This window comes from Miniopterus schreibersii, assembly GCF_964146895.1.
Source record: "Miniopterus schreibersii genome assembly, chromosome: 4".
In the NCBI taxonomy this organism is placed as follows: Eukaryota; Metazoa; Chordata; class Mammalia; order Chiroptera; family Miniopteridae; genus Miniopterus; species Miniopterus schreibersii.
Genome location: NC_138105.1, coordinates 71279566 through 71297051, shown reverse-complemented (window position 1 = coordinate 71297051; position 17486 = coordinate 71279566).

The following is a 17486-nucleotide window of genomic DNA, read 5'->3' as shown; positions in this document are numbered from 1 at the left end:
CTGGATTGGTTGATTGGTGTTTGAAATGTGTGTTCACCGGTGAACGCTTTACTATCTCAAGAGACTGGCTAACAGTTAGGGGTATTCCCTCCAAGTTCAGCCAGATTTCAAAGCATCCAGAACACATGGTGAATATCTTTATCTTATGAAACTTGCCTGAAAGACTTTTTCTCTTGGAAAGTTACACCGTGGCCCTTAAAATATTTGGAGTCCCAGGACCTCAAGGCCCTGCCTATCCTGTTCATGGGTCCAGCCTTAGCAACCAGGAGAGGTCAAAATAGAGACCCAATCCTCAAAAAGTGACAAGGGCAAGTTGCAGAGCAGTGCAGAATGTGGACTACCCTCAGGAGAGAAAAACAGAATGCATGAAAATATCAAAATGTTGCTCATATTTTTAAGAAGAAATAAAAGATAAACTGGAGACCAGTACAATTGACTTCCTAATAGGAAGCACGAGGGAATGGGGCTGGGAACAGAGATGGGGCAAATCTGATCCTGACACCTGGTTAGAATCAGATCAGCCTATTTCCCTGGGAAACGTGGACTTACTCCTTTTATTTTCTTCAGTTTTGCCCAGTGACTAAAAAAGAGAGCAGGGGACACACACACGACAGAGAATGTGGTAAGAGTTAAGCTTGGTGACAACATGAATGGGAACACACGTGTTTGCAAGGTTACACACAAATATATGCGTACATCTGCGATGTCCTTCCATAGCTGTTCTGCCCCTTCTGTCACTGAGATGACAACAGCTAAATAATCTCACGTTCCATATGGCTCCCGACTGTCACAAAATTCACGCACTTAAAGAGGGCTTGTGACGAAAAAGAACGCCTTTTGAACTTAAGAGGAGGTGGGCGTGTCGTGCGTGGCGCCGCTGTCAGGCCTTGGCCTGATTCTTCAGTGCACACACGTCTGACTTCCACAGCAGCTCCCCCCCCCGGGGGGGGTTCTTTTCCTGGTCACCAGAGTGTCCACTCAGCAGGCTGGGATGCTGGGAAAGAAATGCTCCCGGGAGCACCCTGAGACTGGTGATTGATGGAAGTTGGTGGATGAGTAGCCAGCCCCCTAGGTCCTAGGGTGTGGTCACTGTGAGGAATGGGCTCTCTGCTGCCTCCAGGGTCCCCACTGGTACTGAGTCCCAGTGGCTCACTGGTAACTCGCCTGATGGCACATCCATTACTGGTTGTCCCTTCCCTGCTCCTCCGACACTGAGTCCCAGCATCTCTCTTCAAATGAGTTGAATCCTTGCTTCCAGATCTACTTCAGGAAGGGGGTGGGGGGACCCAAACTTAGACAATGGAGTTGGAAAGATTCTGTTATTTAAAAATCTTAGGCAGGAGAAAGATCCCTTCCTTCCTTCCTAATTTCCTTCCTTTTCCCTTCCCCCTCCTCTCCCCCCTCTTCCTTTTCTCTTCCTTCTCCCCCTTCTCTCTCTCTCACTCCCTTCCTTCTTCAAAATGTTGTTCAAGGGACTTGTAGGATAGAGGCTGAGTATAAATCAGGTAACCTCCAATAGATGTACTACTCCAGCTTCACTGTGTAATAGAGAAATCCCAGGACTACTTGTCAAAAGATTGGGACTTGTGCTCTCTGAAATGTAGCCACAGGCCTCATGTGGCCACTGAGCACTGGAAATATGACTGGTCCAAATCAAGATGTAAATATAAAATATGCACCAGACTTTGAAGACTTGGTATAAGAAATGTCTCATTCATAATTTTTATATTCACTACAGGTGGAAACAATAACCATGGGGGTGGTTTCCTCACTTAGGAACAACACAGCAACAATAAGACAAAGTAATAGTACCACTCCTCCAGACTAATGTCCGAGCTGTGTTCCACTGCATGAGCTCAGCCCTTCCTTTAATCTCCTGAGCCTTAGTTTCCTCATCTGCAAAATGGGGATGAGGGCAGTATGCACCCCCAGGGGTCATGAAAGGGATCAATGCACCCCATATGTGATGGGCAGGCACAGGGTGGCAGAGAAGAGATGTTGGCTGCATTAATAACATTTGCTGCATGTGGTGAAGCTTCACCTTGTGTCAAAAGGAGGCATTTGATATTCCAGACACAAGGAAGGCAAAAGCAGGAAGGACCCACCAGAGACACAGGCAGATGAAGGCAACAGGAAAGACATCGCAACGACACTCACTGGAAGAGAACAGAAGTTCCATCTAAGAATTACGTGCAGAGGGAAACGCGAATGCATTTATGTTCAGGCCGCCGGAGCGCACATCATCCCGCAGAGAGACCATAAAGGATTCACTTGACAGCATTAAGCCCCCCTCTTCTGTCTGCTTCATGCCCTCCTCCGGCATCATTTGTGTCTGGTGCAGAGAATGCTTTGATCCCATGCCAACAGAAATCACTTCACTTTTATGCCAAGATGCTTAACCTGTCTCAAAGTGTTATGAGTCCCTAAAATGAGAAACAAACAACAACAACAACAACAAAAACAACCAGTCACCCTGTGGGGACCAGAAGCAAGGGAGATTTAATTGACCTCAAAGATGTGTTACAAGGCAGCATGACACGCGGTCGAGCTGTGTGGCCTTGGGCCAGTTGCTCAACCTCTCTGGGTCAATGCATCCATTTATACAGGGAAATTCCAGTGTTTGCTTAATTGATGGTTGTGAGGGTTAAATGAGATAATCCACAGAGCATGGTAGGCTCAGCCCCTGGGTGTTGGTGTTACCAACTTTTACTGCCTCCAGTCTGTAGTCACTTTTCATCACCAAACAGATTCCCCTCTTCCCAAATAAGTCTGAGACTTTTCTTTAAACTTCTCATAATTTGCTTTTACAAACTTTCAAAAGTAGAGTCATTTTCATGTTAAAGAAATTTTAAGCCACTATCCTATGAGCACAACACAAACACTGTGGGTATTTTGTTGTATTTCTGCCTGGTTTTCCTCCCTATGTTTTCAGTTTACCTACAGAGGTAATTATAGCGTAAAGATATTTTAAGTGCAACAGTTCCTCATCATCTGAGTATTCAGTTTATGGTTCATTATCCAGATATCCACCCAGATATGAGTTTAGAGAAGCAAAGGCTATCCTAATATAAAAATATTCACTAATGAACGGACAACTTCACCATGATCTGTTCCGGACAAACGTCGCTGTGGAGCCCATCAGTTAATGTGTTTGCCAATGTTAATGTCTGATTGTTGCTGGTTGTTTGAAATTCTCCAATACAATTAGAAACCGTGTGTATCAATAGCAACATGAAAATTGGAAATCTTTGCGAAAGACAGTAGGATTTCATGAAGTCCATGAAAGCGATGTGGGAGAAGCACTTGCAAGGCAAAGACACCATTGACAAGTGAGGAACATATCAAGTTAGACTAGTTAATAACAGAAAAAGCAGAAAGCAAGCCGCAACAATGAAAACCGCTTCAAGAGAGAATGAACCAATGAGCAAATGATTTTAAAGGCCCTCAGAAAGCTGACGAAGACCTTGTGCGTGTTCACAGAAATGACCCCCTCTGATTACACCGCAGAAGTCAAAGATGAAATGGAAGATGCTCCCTTGGCCTGCCACACAATTTCAGGTGAAATGATGCACGGGCAAAATATTAATTTTTGACTCATTCTTTGTTAATTTGAAGAATAGAGAGGTTTCCTCTACCACTTTCTCACTTAACATTATATTGTAACCATCACTTACTTATCACTTAGACCCCTTTGGGAACTTTTAGTGATGTTTCCAACTAGATGCTTTTTAAAGTAATAGGGCAATGAGCAATGTTATGTCTTGAACACAAATATATTGACATGTGCAATTATTGGGTCAGATGTGGAATTGCTGCATTTGTCTGGTCCTCGATACATACTTCAAGGGTCTTTCCAAGTTGCCTGTGCAAATCTGCCATCCGAAACATTTGAAGAGCTATTTCTGCACCTCATATATTACATATATTTATTGAGCACCTACTGTGTGCCAGGAACTGTTCAAGGCACCCGGGACACAGCCCAGAGCAGCACATCTTCAAATCTCTGCCCTCACAGAGCTGACATTCTAACTGAGAAAAGCAGACAATAAAGCAATAGTTATTTAAAATGGCAATAATGGTATAAAACCATGAAGTATGGCATGGGAGTCAAATTGAAGTGGGGGGCTACAGAGAGGGTGATCAAGGAAATCTCCTTGGTGAGGTACCATTCAAGCGAAAACCTGAAGAAAGTGAGGAAGTGAGCCATCAAAAATCTGTGGGAAGCCCTAGCCGGTTTGCGCAGTGGTTAGAGCATTGGCCCTCAGACTGAAGGGTCTGGGGTTCGATTCCAGTCAAGGGCACATACCTCAGTTGCAGGCTCGACCCCAGCCCTGGGCGGGGCATGTGTGGGAGGCAACCAATCGATGTGTCTCTCTCACATCAATGTTTCTCTCTCTCTCTCTCTCCCTTCCGCTCGCTCTGAAAAACAATGGAAAAAATATCCTCAGGCAAGGATTAAAAAAAATAAAAATCTGTGGGAAGAGCATTCCAGGCTGAGGGATCAGCAAGTGCAAAGGCCCTGAGGTTGGCACATGCTTGGTCTGTACAAGTAAGTAGGTGAAGATAAATCATGCAAAGCCTTGTGGGTTACACTGAGGGCTTTGGCTTTTATCCTGAGTGAGGTGGAAGCCATGAGGGGTTCTGAGCAAAGGAGGGATGTGACCTGACTCAGGTGTTCACATCTCCCCTTGGCCATGAGTACAGAGGAGAAAAAAGCAGAAACTGGGAGGCTAAGGAAGAGGCACTGGTCCAGATGGGAAATGCTGGGAGCTGTGGCCAGGCGGGTGCCGGGGAGAGTTAATTCTGCATATATTTTTAAGGCAAAGCAGACAGGTGCTTCCTGTGGATTGGACCTGGGGGATGAGCAAGGTGAAGAGTCAAGGACGCCTAGGGGATTTTGACGTGAGCAACCTAAGGACAGAGCTGCCATCAGCTGAGATGGAAAAGACTGAGGGAGGGGTTGTCAACACGAGGATGACAGTCTATACTTACCACGTCCCCCTTGAATTACCGAATCACCCCACAGCAGCATTCATAAAGAATGTAAATGCAAACATCTATTAATAATTATTTGCAAAAGCTGCATATTAGGTAGTTTAGATAAACTCTGCTCTCTGGGAATTTTGCCAGAAAAAATCCCGAACTAAGCTTCTACAGCGATCAAAGCCAATAAAATGCCATCAGGGAGGATATGGAAAAAAGCGAAGTCTCTGCCTCGTGTAAGAATCTATTTAACCTTATCATTCCTTCATCTGCCTTCTGTAAGACCATGGATCACCTGAACATGAAGACGGACAGAATGGAGCTGAAGAAGGACTGGAGGGGAGGAAACAAGAATGGAGGGGGGGGGGGGTGTTTGGCAACTGAAGGACGAACTGGATGAGGGCACCTCAGCCAAGAAGAAGATGAAACCTAATTACCTCCCCCCACTTTTCCCCTCTTCGCCCCTCCCCTCTGCCAGCACTAGATGAGAGTCCTATCTCTACTTCTATTGTTTGCAGTGACCTTTATCTTAGCAAATGTCCTGAAATAAACATACTCTCAAAATCACCTAGACCCCTCTTGTGAAATCTTTCCCACACATTCCAGGCTGTTCCTAGGCAGACCCGCCTCCGTCCTGATCCCTTTCCAGTGACAGTCCCACTGTATTCCAGCTTGTTTATTTATTCATCTCACAAACAATCGTTAAGCTCCTGTTGTGTTCCAGGCACTGTACTAGGCACCTGAGAGAGAGTGTTTCAAAGACAGCCACTTGCCCACTCATTAATGACTCATGCCTGCTTTCCAGCAATAAAACAGGACGATATTTCCCAGGCTCCTTTGCAGGCAGGTATAGCCATGTGAGCAATGCTGATCGATGAAACATAGGGCCCTGGCCTCAAATGAGCTTTGTCCTTTGACCTCCCTCCTGCTTGACATGCAGACGTGATACCTGGATCTGCAGCAGCCATTTTAAGACTGACTATAAGGGAAAAGCCCAGAGGACCTTGACTGTGACATCCTTGGGCCACTGTAGCATTTTATTTTCTATACAGCCAAATAAAATTCATGACTGACACACACAGACAGTCTGAATAAGCTGCCTTTTACCTGGCTGTTTCTCGGCACAAAACTCCTTGAGTGCAGAAACCAGTTTTGTTTAGCTGTGTAAGCCCTCAAGAAATGCCAAATGAATTAACGAATGAGGTAGATTTTACAATTAAAAAACAGCAGGCCAGGTTTTGAATGGCAAAATGTCCAGTAGGGACCATCTGGGACCCCTCCCCCGCCACAAGGTTTCCACTCCTAAAGCCTTGGAAAACCTCATCTGTGAAATAGGAATAACAACAGTATCTATAGATGCGCTTTTTGTGAAAATCAAATCAGTCACCAAAGCCAAAAGATCTAGAATGGGATCTGGCCTATTGTAAGTTCGGTGTTCAAGTGTTTATTTGTGATTATTATTTCTTGACAGCCTAGGAAAGCAGATCTTCCCTCCCACGCCCCTGCCCCACCGCTGTTCTATCTTACGGCACCTGGCTAGTTTCCTTCATGGCTCTTCAGAACTATTTGTTGATTTTTTTACGAGCACCTCCTCCTGAGAAGGTTGTTCTTCAATTGCCCCAGCGGAGCAAGGCCCAGTCATTCTCTCCAGCCCTCTGCTCTGAGCACCGTCAGGCGCCAGGTCCCCTGGGCTCCTGTTGCTTTGGGCCCCTGGGAGGCACCAGCGGGAGCCCAGCGGCGAGGAGGGGAAAGGGCCCCGGGCATCCCTTCCCCACTGCCTGCCTCTGCCAGCCGCGGGTCCCCCCACAATGCCACCCGAGCCGGGCAGCTCCTGCTCTGGAGCCACCTCTCAGTGGCTCTAGCAATGCCATTTCTGCAGCTCACGGGTGACAAGGGCCTTCCACTACTGCTGCCTCCTGGGTGCCCCCACCCTTGTGGGTTCCTTTAACTCTACATCCCCAAGGAAGCGCCTCCTTACAGCTGCTTCGCTTGAACTAGTTGGGGCAGGGGCAGGGTGAATTCTGTTTCCTCTTTGGACCCTGAGAGACACCACGCCTGCCAGGGGGTAAATTCCACGAAAGCACAAACTCACCAGTGCCCAGGATCCAGCACATGGCCTGGCATGAGGTTGCTTAATAAATATTTATGGAATCACTAGCCTCTCTTACTATCAAAGAAATCAGAATTAAAATAATGTTATTCCTTTTTTGACTATTAACAAAAATATTTGTTATTATTATTTTTTTAATCCTTACCCAAGGGTATGTTTTTATTGATTTGAGAGAGAGAGAGAAAGTGAGGAAAGAGAGAGAGAGAGACGTCTATATGAGAGAGAAACATCAATTGGTTGCCTCCCAAACGCACCCGACCGGGGATGAAACCCACAATCTTTTTGGCGTATGGGGCGATGCTCCAACTAGCTGAGCCACCTGGCCAGGGCTAACAAAAATATTTTTAAACGAGAAAACTCGATGCTGGTCAGTGTGCATTCAAAGGGGTAGACTCAAGCATTGCTGTTAAATTGGTACAACCCTTTTAAGAAGCCATTTGGCCATATGTATCAGAAACCATTAGAATGGGTCTTATTTTTGACCCAGTAAAACTACTCCTGGAAATCTATACAAAGGAAATAATCCAAATAAAGGTAAAAGGTATGTAAAGATTTTTATTGTAGCACTCTTTGTAATGTCAAAATATGCCCAGCAATAGGGGAATTACATAAGTCCTAAGGAAAAGAAACTTATATGGTCATTAAAATAATAGTATGAACATTTGCTGCTGTCCTAGTTATGGGTGATTTGTCCCATCTGTTTTCCATTTTAAAAATCCCCAATAAGTAATAAAAAATACTGTTATCAAGAAAAAGAAGTCGTTTATGTCTACAGTGCTTCTACTACTCTGATCCCTTTTTTCTCAGCCTCAGCTTCCCTCTGCACGCCGCAGGCGGAGAGCAGCCCATGGCACAGAGGTTACCTTCCTAAGCATAATGTGATCTACTTTACTAAATATTTTACCTTCACTGTTCAATCATTCAACAAGAATCACCTTCTATATGTTGGGGATACAATGTTGAACAAGACTGACGTGAACCCTGCCTGCAGGGACCTGCCATTCTAAGGAGAAGAGAAGCACAGAGAAATAAGTAAAATGTACAGTGTGCTAGACGGTGGCAACTGCTTAGGGTAAAGATAAAACAGAGACAATTCATTTATTTGAAATTCAAAAACAGGCACAACTAATCTGTGGTTATGAATAGATGGCAGTGTAGCCACGCAGTGGTATATTACGCAGCAACGAAAAAGAAAGCCTGCTGATCCACGCAGCACCACCAGGCAAAACCAACCCATGGTGACAGGAATCAGAGCAGCAGGTGCCTCAGGGAAGGGATGGGAGGTAACATTCTGGGGCGGTGGAAAATATATTAATCATGAACTAATAGTGGTTACACATGCTAAAGTTTATTGAGTCATACACTTAAGATTTGGGAGCTTTGCTGAGTGGTAGCCCAATTTAAAAAAATATAAAAGGATATGGAAGTGGACTGATATGATCGCAGCATAACTCCTGACTTCAAATGTTTGTGTTTATCAAAAGAGTTGTATATGTATTAATTTTTCTATATAATAAGTAAATGTGTGTTTGGGCTAACAAATAAAGTTTTATTGATAAATTATAAAAAATAAAAAATAAAATAAAAATGGAAAAGGGAGGGTAAAAAGAAAGGAGGAACAGGCATAGGAAAAGGTGGAGTGATGGAGTAGCTGCAACTTGACATAGGTGGGCGGAGTCAGGGAAGGTGACTTTGAATAGAGACCTGAAGGAGGTGAGGGAAAGAGCCAATCAGATGGCAGGAATAAGTCAAAAGAATAAGCAAAGTGTAAGAAAGGAATGTTAATAATTAGGCATTAACAGCTGTGCATCGATTCATTAATAAATATTTTTGAGCACCTGCTCTGTCTCTGCTAGGGATGCATTAGGAGCAAAACTGGCCATAGCCCTTATCTTCATATTAATGAAATAATCACATCAATAAAAGCTGAATGACAATGTTGACGAGGGTAATTTCAAAAAGGCACATGATGCAATCAAAGTATATAACAGGGGTTATGGGAGAGACAGAGACAAGAGATGCAGAGAAAGAGAAATGGAGAATCAGATACAGAGAGAGACAGAGAGAGAGGCAGAGAGTGTGAAAGGGGCGGGGAGAGAGAATGGGGGAAGTAGAAACAGAAAGAGACAGAGAGAGATGTCAATAGGCAAATTATATTTGGGGTTTTCTGTATGCTCTTTTCCACAGCTGAATAATAACAGTAATAGCCTAGTAATTAGTACACAACTGCTCAGTCTCCCTCTCTCTTGCCTGGGGGCTGGCAAGGAAAAGAACCAATTGTGCTGGAGAAAGGACCAAGGACTTAAGGAGACATTTGAAAGAAAAATCAGCCTAGGAGTCATGCATTGGAGAAGAGTCTAAAGTCTGTAGCCAAGTCGACTATGGGGTTAGGACAGAAGGTGGGCATGTTAAAAAACACACACCAAAAACTTCTAAAGTGAGTTCTGATGTTAAATGGGACCTTGGTAGAATGAAATAAGAAGGCTTTTGACTCTAAAGTGCTATCCATCTTCACGATAATGTCCCTGACACGTCACCACCAAAGGCACACCCTTTGCGTGTGTGTTTCTCCAATTATGGTAAATCATGGAGCTGAATTTTGATTATCCCACCACTCTCTCTTGCTGGTCTCATTTGTGGCAGAGACAACGCTACATGTCTGCCAGATCCTGTTTCCTTTTCCTCTTAGACATATAGCAAGAAGGAAAAGGAAATAGCTTGCCCTGCAGTTGGGGGCCGGGGAGTCTGGAGCTGCATCCTGGTCAATGACATTTAGGCAGAAGTGATGTGAGCCACTTCTAAGCTTGACCCATAAGAAATGTCTGGTCTCTCATATTTTCTCTTTCTTTATCTGCCAGCCAAGTTCAGAAGAACCACTGGGGAACCCAGAAGACCTACCTAGGAGAAGACAAAGGTACAAGATGGAAGGATCCTGGATACCTGAGTCCCCACCTGGAGAAAAACCTCCCGGGAGGACCATCCATCTTGGACAGTTGAATGAGCAAGGAAATGTTCATTGTGTTCAGCTGCTGAGAGTTCAGGGATTATCTGTTACAGCAGCTAGCATTCCTTATCCTGCTTAATACATTCTTTTGACAATGGTGTGTGTAGCCAACAAGTTTTGAGGAGAGTTGACATTCTCTCCAATTCTGCTTTTAAACATTTGTTTTCCTGCCCCTGAGAAAAAGCCCATCTTCCTTTGAGACTCAGACCATCCATGTAGAATCTCCACCATCCTCTAGGCATCCCCCATCTCTGTCACTGTCCTCTCCAAGCTGTTTCTCACCTCCCTGTCTTTGCTCTGGCTCTAGTCTCCACCTAGAATGCCAAAGAAATATGGTAGACAATGCATGTGTTTCAGTCTAAATGGACAGAGGTGCTGTCTGCTGCTGTGGGACAAATCAAAAAGCCTGTTGGAAGCATTGTACCCATGACTTTGGACTTGGTGTTACTGCTTTCTAACCACTAGGCAAACCAAGCATGTGAGCTTTCAAGACAACCCAGTTGCAGAAGCAGAGAACTAGGGTTTCTTTTTCACTCCTCCCTCTCCCTCATCCCACTGCTCAATCAGTCGCCAAGATGTATTGATTCTACAGCCAAACACCTCCCAAATCCATCCATTTCTCTCCATCGCCATTGCTTCCATCATAGTCCAGGCCACCATCACCTCTTAGAATAAATTTCAATTCTGTTCATGTGGCCTCAGGGCCTCCACACTGTGGCCTCTGCCCCAGCCCCAGCCTCCTCTCTCTCATGTTCTACCTTCTAGCTGCCCTGGACTCCTTCCCCTTCTTTAAATGCACCATCTTCTAGGCCACCTCCAGACCTTTGCAGTGCTATCCCCAGAGCCAGATGCACCCTTCCTCCCTCTCTGCCTTCCCTGGTTAGCTTCTACTCACTCTCCAGGTTTCAGCTTAAATGCTCCTTAATCCAAGAAGCCTTCTTTGATCTCGTTCAACTACATCTGACCCTGCAATTATTAACCTTGTCTTCATTCAGAGCGCTCCAGTTACCTGCTAGACTGGGATGTTGGCCAGCAGGGACTACATCTGTGTCGTTCACTATTGTGTTTGCAGGGACTAGTGTGGGGTATGATGTACAGCCGGTGCTTGATAAAATATCATTGAATAAATGAATGGAGGGAGGGATGGATAGTTGGATAGATGGATGGATGGACAGGTGGATGGATGGATGGATGGATGGATGGATGGATGGATGGATGGATGGATGGATGGATGGGTGGACGGACGGATGGGTGGACGGGTGGGTGGATGGATGGATGGATGGATGGATGGATGGATGGAAGGAACGAAGAATTTCTCCCTCAAGATACTGAGTGATTCGTGAATCTATGAGTCCAAGGAAACCAGACATAGCTGTCATTTTGACAGCCCTAAAACCAGACGTTCTATGAGACCAAATTCTTGCTCACTTTTGCTTTTACAGAGTATGTATTCTCTTTGGGGGAGGCAGATGATGGCAAGGGAGCAACGACAATATAAAACACACAAGTAAACCAGGCAGTGTGTTAAGACGACATGCACACACATGCCCCGAGGAGATGGCGTTTAAATCCCAGATCTCAAGCACTTAAAGTTAAAAAACAGGTGAGGCTGTCAACTCCATGCTAGAAACCAAACCAAAGGATAATCGGAATGTGTTGACTGGCAGTAGAGGCTGGGCTTTAAAAATAGACCAGTCAACCTATTATGTGTGCCCTGCCTTTTGCTTTAGTAATCACTTTCCCCAGGTGCCCGAGGAAATACAAATGGCCCTTAAACAGATGACAGGGGGCCCATTTTCCATCCTAATAAGAGAAAAGCAATTAAAATTGCACTGAGATGCCATTTTCCACCTATCACAAGGGCCAAAACCCAAAAGCGTGGTAATGTGCTTTGCTGGTGGGGCTGAGGGGCACCAGCAGTCACGCTCATTGCTGGTAGGAGTGGAAATTGGTGCAAGTCTCAGAGGATTATCTAGCAATGTTGATCAGAATCCCCCATGCCTTTATTCCTTGACCCAGCAACACAACTTCTCCAAATGTATCCCGTTGTCTGCATTATATTTGACATGTTTTTAAAAATAACATATATTCTGCCCTAGCCAGTGTGGCTCAGTGGTTACAGCATCGGCCCACTGACTAAAGGGTCCCAGGTTTGATTCTGGCCAAGGGCATTCGCACGCACCCCGACCAGGGCCAGGGATCGTCAAGCCTGCAGCCGAGGTACATGGATGGATACTTCGGTCGCTTCCACCTTTGGCTGTTATGGATAATGCTGCTATGAATGCGGCGATCTCTTCGAGCTCCCGCTTTCCATTCTTTTGGATACATACCCAGAGTGGTAACTCTTTCAATGACTCTCTTTTGGATCTCGGTTAAACTGCTTTGCTCTAGGTCTCCTACCCAGCTGCTTCCACTCCACACTGTTGCCAGAGTCTGCCCTCTGCCCACTGGGTCAAGTGGAAAGCCTTGACTTGATTTCTGTCTACAGGTCCCTCTTTTGTTGCATCTTCCTTGAAACATAAACTCTAGTCCAGCAATGCTGGTGGCCCCTTAGAATTCCTGGGGTCAGAGGGGTTTCAAAAAATACCAACCCTAAAAGAGTCTATTTTGGTTGGTCCAGGGTGGGGTCTGGCATTGGCATTTTATTGTTTAAGTTCCCCAGAGCATCAGGTGGGTACACTGCTTCGAGAAGCATGGGTATCCATGCTCAACTACTTTCCATTCCTCCAATATCTAACAGAAAATAATAAGAGAAATCATCTCAGTAGCAGTCATCTCAGTAGCAGACCTAAGACACTCATCACTCGAGATTTCATACCTCTAGGCCTCTGGGTACCATGCTCCCTCCATCCTGGAAACCCTTTCTCTCCCTGAGTGTTTGACACATACCAACCCACATCAAGAATCACACACTTTCTAAATTCATTTCTAATATTTCTCAGTAGAATCAACTAGACCCTCCTGGCTGGAGCCCTCCGGTATCCTGATCTTATCCAGGCTGCCTCCCACCTGGAGGATGCGAGCCCGTTGAGATTTGAGGGAGCGCCAATCTAAAGCAGTTGCTGGCAAACAGGAGCCCCTGGATGGAGAGTCATCTCAGTAGCAGACCTAAGACATTCATCACTCTCGAGATTTTGAGGCTTCTAAGGAGTCTTTTCTGGGACCAGGGGACAAAGCTCAAACGTTTTGTGCTATACCATAGGCTGTTGACTTCATTTCAGCTCATGAATGCAGCCATTCCTGAAACCTGACTTTACTTCAACCCCTGGATGCAGCCATTCCTGAAAACTACTTATTTTTATTTTTCTTCAACCTCAACCTCAACCAAGGATATTTTTTCCATTGATTTTTAGAGAGAGTGGAGGGGAGGGCGGGAGAGGGAGAGAGAGGGGGGAGAGAGAGACATTGATGTGAGAGAGACACATCGATCGGTTGCCTTCCACACACACCCCGACCTGGGCCTGGGATCGAACCTGTAACCCAGGTGCATGCCCTTGACGGGTATTCCAACCTGTAACCCTTCTGTGTGTGGGCTGATGCTCTAACCACTGAACCACACCAGCCAGGGCTGAAAACTACTTTTAAAACTCAAGTCAATAAATCCCACCACCACCCTTTTAAAAAACTGAGTCAGTTGCATTGTTTCTCTCTCTCACAACTACAGAATGCTGACTAATACTCTCAGTCTATCCCATCCACCCGGGACGCTCTCCCCCAGACCAACAGATTTATCAGCCTGATAAACTCCCGCCCGCCCCTTGCGCCTTGGCTGAGCGCTTCCTCCACCAGAAAGGATTCCCTGATTGCACAGAGCAAACCTGGGCGTTCCCTGGGCGTGAGTGTTTCTCCCTGCAGCACTCTGACCGTTGTGACTGCTGTTCTGTGTGCGTGTCAGCTGCACTGAGGAATGAGCTCTGCGGCCTTCTCACGCTTGCCTTCCCAGCATGGGCCCCAGCAGCCCCCAATAAAGAGCTGTTGTGTTGAATGAATGAGTTAGCGAGTGATTAAATAGTACAGTGTTGCCTTCCTCTGACAATGGGTTTATTTTTAAAAAGGATAAGAAAAACAAAGGGCTGTACCAAGGATGATAGCTGCAGGGCCGATGCGCGCATTGTCTCCCCTGATTAAAAAGCAGGCAAGGTGTGTGGGCAGGGAGCGGAGGGACCTCGGGAGACAGGCGGATAAAGGAGTGGGTGGCTCTTGGCAGCAGCAGGCCTTTCTTTCCTCTCCTGCCAAGGGGCCGGCCCCTGCCCTCAGTGCCCACCTGCCATGCTAAACCCCTCTGGATCCCCAGAAACAATGAGAAGTCGTTTGTCTGCGGAGGGGGTGGGGGAACAGGACGGGCAGAGGGAGGAAGATGTGTCCGCTCCTTCCAGCTGGCTCTCCACCACGGCTCCTGCGCTAGCCAAATGCATCTTCTAATTTAGTTCCTTCCCTTCCCAGCCGCTGGTAATGGACCCACACTGAACACTGTCAAAATTCAACCACTCTTCCTCCTTAGAAAAAAGAGAAAGGAGAAGGCACGCAAGGGGGAAATGGACAGAGGAAGAAAAGAAGGGAAAAGATGAAGGATTGATGATCATAGCGTGCAGCTGATAAATACAGGTCTTACTGTGCGCCAGGCACTCAGCTGAAAACTTGACATACAGTCACTCAGTGAAAACAACTGTCTGAAAGCAATAGGTATGCAGGATGCTAATTTTGCTTACCGCAGTTCACAAATAGGAACAATTCAGAAAGACCATCCCCACCATTAATAAGGATTATCTTGGGAGGAAATAAGGGGTAAATTCAGATATTTCAAAAACGTTGATTTTCAGAAGATAAGGATTTCTTGATTTCATAGTAAAACATGTGTTGGAGTGGGGGGGGGGGATAGCATATGCAAGACTTCCTGCTTCCCTTAGCACAAGATTTTCAACAATTTTGGACCAAGCAATTGAGGGTGCAGTTGGGTTTTTGTATTAAACTTGGCCTTGAAGCTTAAGCAGCTCTGGAATTTTTCCATTGAAAGGCCTAGGAGCATCAGTTGGATTGGCATTTGGGACTGCGGGTTGTGTCCTGAGTCACATTTGCACAACAACTCCAGTGATTTTCCCTTGCTTTGTAAGTGATCAAGTGCTACATAACAAATTACTGAAACAGCTCAGCAATGTAAAACAACAAACATATGATTTCACAGTTTCTGGCACGGCTTAGTGGGTGCCATGCTCTCTCATGGGGCTACCATCAAGATGTCATCATTCAGGGCTGTGGTATCATCTGAAAGCTCAACTGAGGAAGGACCTACTTCTGAGCTCACTGAAACGGTTGTTGACAGGATTCACTTCCTCCCTGGCTGCCAGCCAGAGGCCACTCTCAGTTCCTCACCATTGGGCCTCTCCATAGGGTGGCTCACCACATAGCAGCCGGCTTCATTAGTGCCAGCAAATAAGACTGAGTAAAAGCAGAGCAAGACAGAAGCCAGTCTTCTCATAACCTAATCAGGAAGCGACATGCCATCTAGTTGTTAGAAGTGAATCTTCAGGTACAGTGTGCACTCAAAGGGAGGGAGATACACAAGGGCATGAAGACCAAGAGGTGGGATCACTGGGACCATCTCAGAGATCACTATACTTGGATGAAGAGGCTGTAACGCTTCATGGGTAAACCCAGAGCCAGAATGCCTGCTTTCATTCCCAACTCTGCCAACTCCAGCTGTGTGACCTTAGGCAAGGCCCTTAACTCTCTGTATACACTTCAATTTCCTCCTCTGGAAAGTGAGCATGATCCTACTACCTACCTTGCAGGTTGTGCAAGGATTAAAGGAGTTGATATATGCAGGGAACTCAGACCAGAGCCTGGCACACAGTAAGCACTATGTAAATGCTTGCTATTGTTGTCATAAGTCACACACCAATAAAAATAGCAGGCTTTCCTGAAGATGTTTTAATTCACACTTATAGCTAGGAAAATGGCAATTGTCTATGGCAAAGAATAAGAACACAGTGAAGGTTTCTGTTCATTGGAAGTTCAAGAGTAGGTAAAACTAGGAGTGCAGACCAAGAAGGGGCACCGTCTAAATGTGCTGCTCACATAGTTGTACACCTCGGTAAAAATTCACCAAGTAGCAAACCTAAAGTGTACGCGTTTTACACATCCCGCCCATAGTATCTTACACTTCAATTTAGAAAAACTTTTAAAATGCAAATATATATAAGAGCTGCTGCTGTTAATAATTAAGAGGGCTGCTGTTGAAAACTGTCAGGGGCTAAAGCCCCAGGTTGAACCACAGCCCCAGGCTGCTGCTGGTCCCCCTCAGGAGGAAGGAGTTAGTCGGCCTTTGCCAGCTCCCTCTGCCATGACAACAGGAGGGCAGAGCACTTAGAGACACTGCCCTCAGCACTTTTTAATCTGAGAGCTTTGGAAAAAGGCTCCGAGTCAGGGGAGGAAGAGGAGAGCTCGGAAGAACTGGCTGGCAAGATGCTTGGGTGGTGGAAAAAAAAAATGCTTCCAAGGCAAAAAGAATTAAGAACCAGCTCTTCTGGGCCTGGGTGCATTCACTGCCCAGCAGGCTGGAGGCATCCACACCCATCCCTGTCTCCTTTACAGAAAAGAGGAGGCGCAATGTTTAAGGTTCATCAACAACCCTCTTCTCCCCCCCACCAGAAAAAATGAAAATAGATCTCAAGTATAAGCATTTAAAAATGTTTTAAAACCCTCTAAAGAATATTTAGCCAGTACATGTTCCCAAGAAAGTTGGGTACAAATAGTAGGTCAACTTAACTGAAGAAACACATGCATATTTTTTGGTTCCAAGATTGGTCAGCAGGCTTGGGCGGGGGCAGGTACCCTAAGGTCCAGGCAATTAGTCCATAGATGTGTCATCTAAACAGAAAAAAGGCCAGATTTCTCTGTGCTTCACTGTTCAAGTGCTATAGCACCAAGACTTCAGGGGTGAGAACTGGCTTGGTGCCTGGGAATGAGCCAGCAAGGAACTTTTAGGTTAATCCAGGAAGAAAGACGTGATCGTGAGCATGACGTTATCCATCAGGGAATAATGCACTTTATGAATATGGTCGTCAAGTTTTCGTTCTCAGTTAATCACCTTTGTGGGAGAGATTACTCATGTCCCCTAACATCCTGTCACGAGGATGGACTACATTTCCCAGTTGCCCTTATAATTCAGGGCAGTCATGGACTGAAACAAGAGCCAAAGTTTCAGTGCCTGTTCTGGACCTTAAGGAAAGTGACATCTCTTCACATTTGCCTGTAATCCTTGGTGGGCCAGCAAAAGACAATACCTAAAGGGTGGTATCTTGGTTTAGGTTCCCCAGAAGGAGACCCTGAGACAAGGATTCAAGTATAAGCATTTATTTGTGAAGTGACCCCAGAAAACACCAGTAGGAG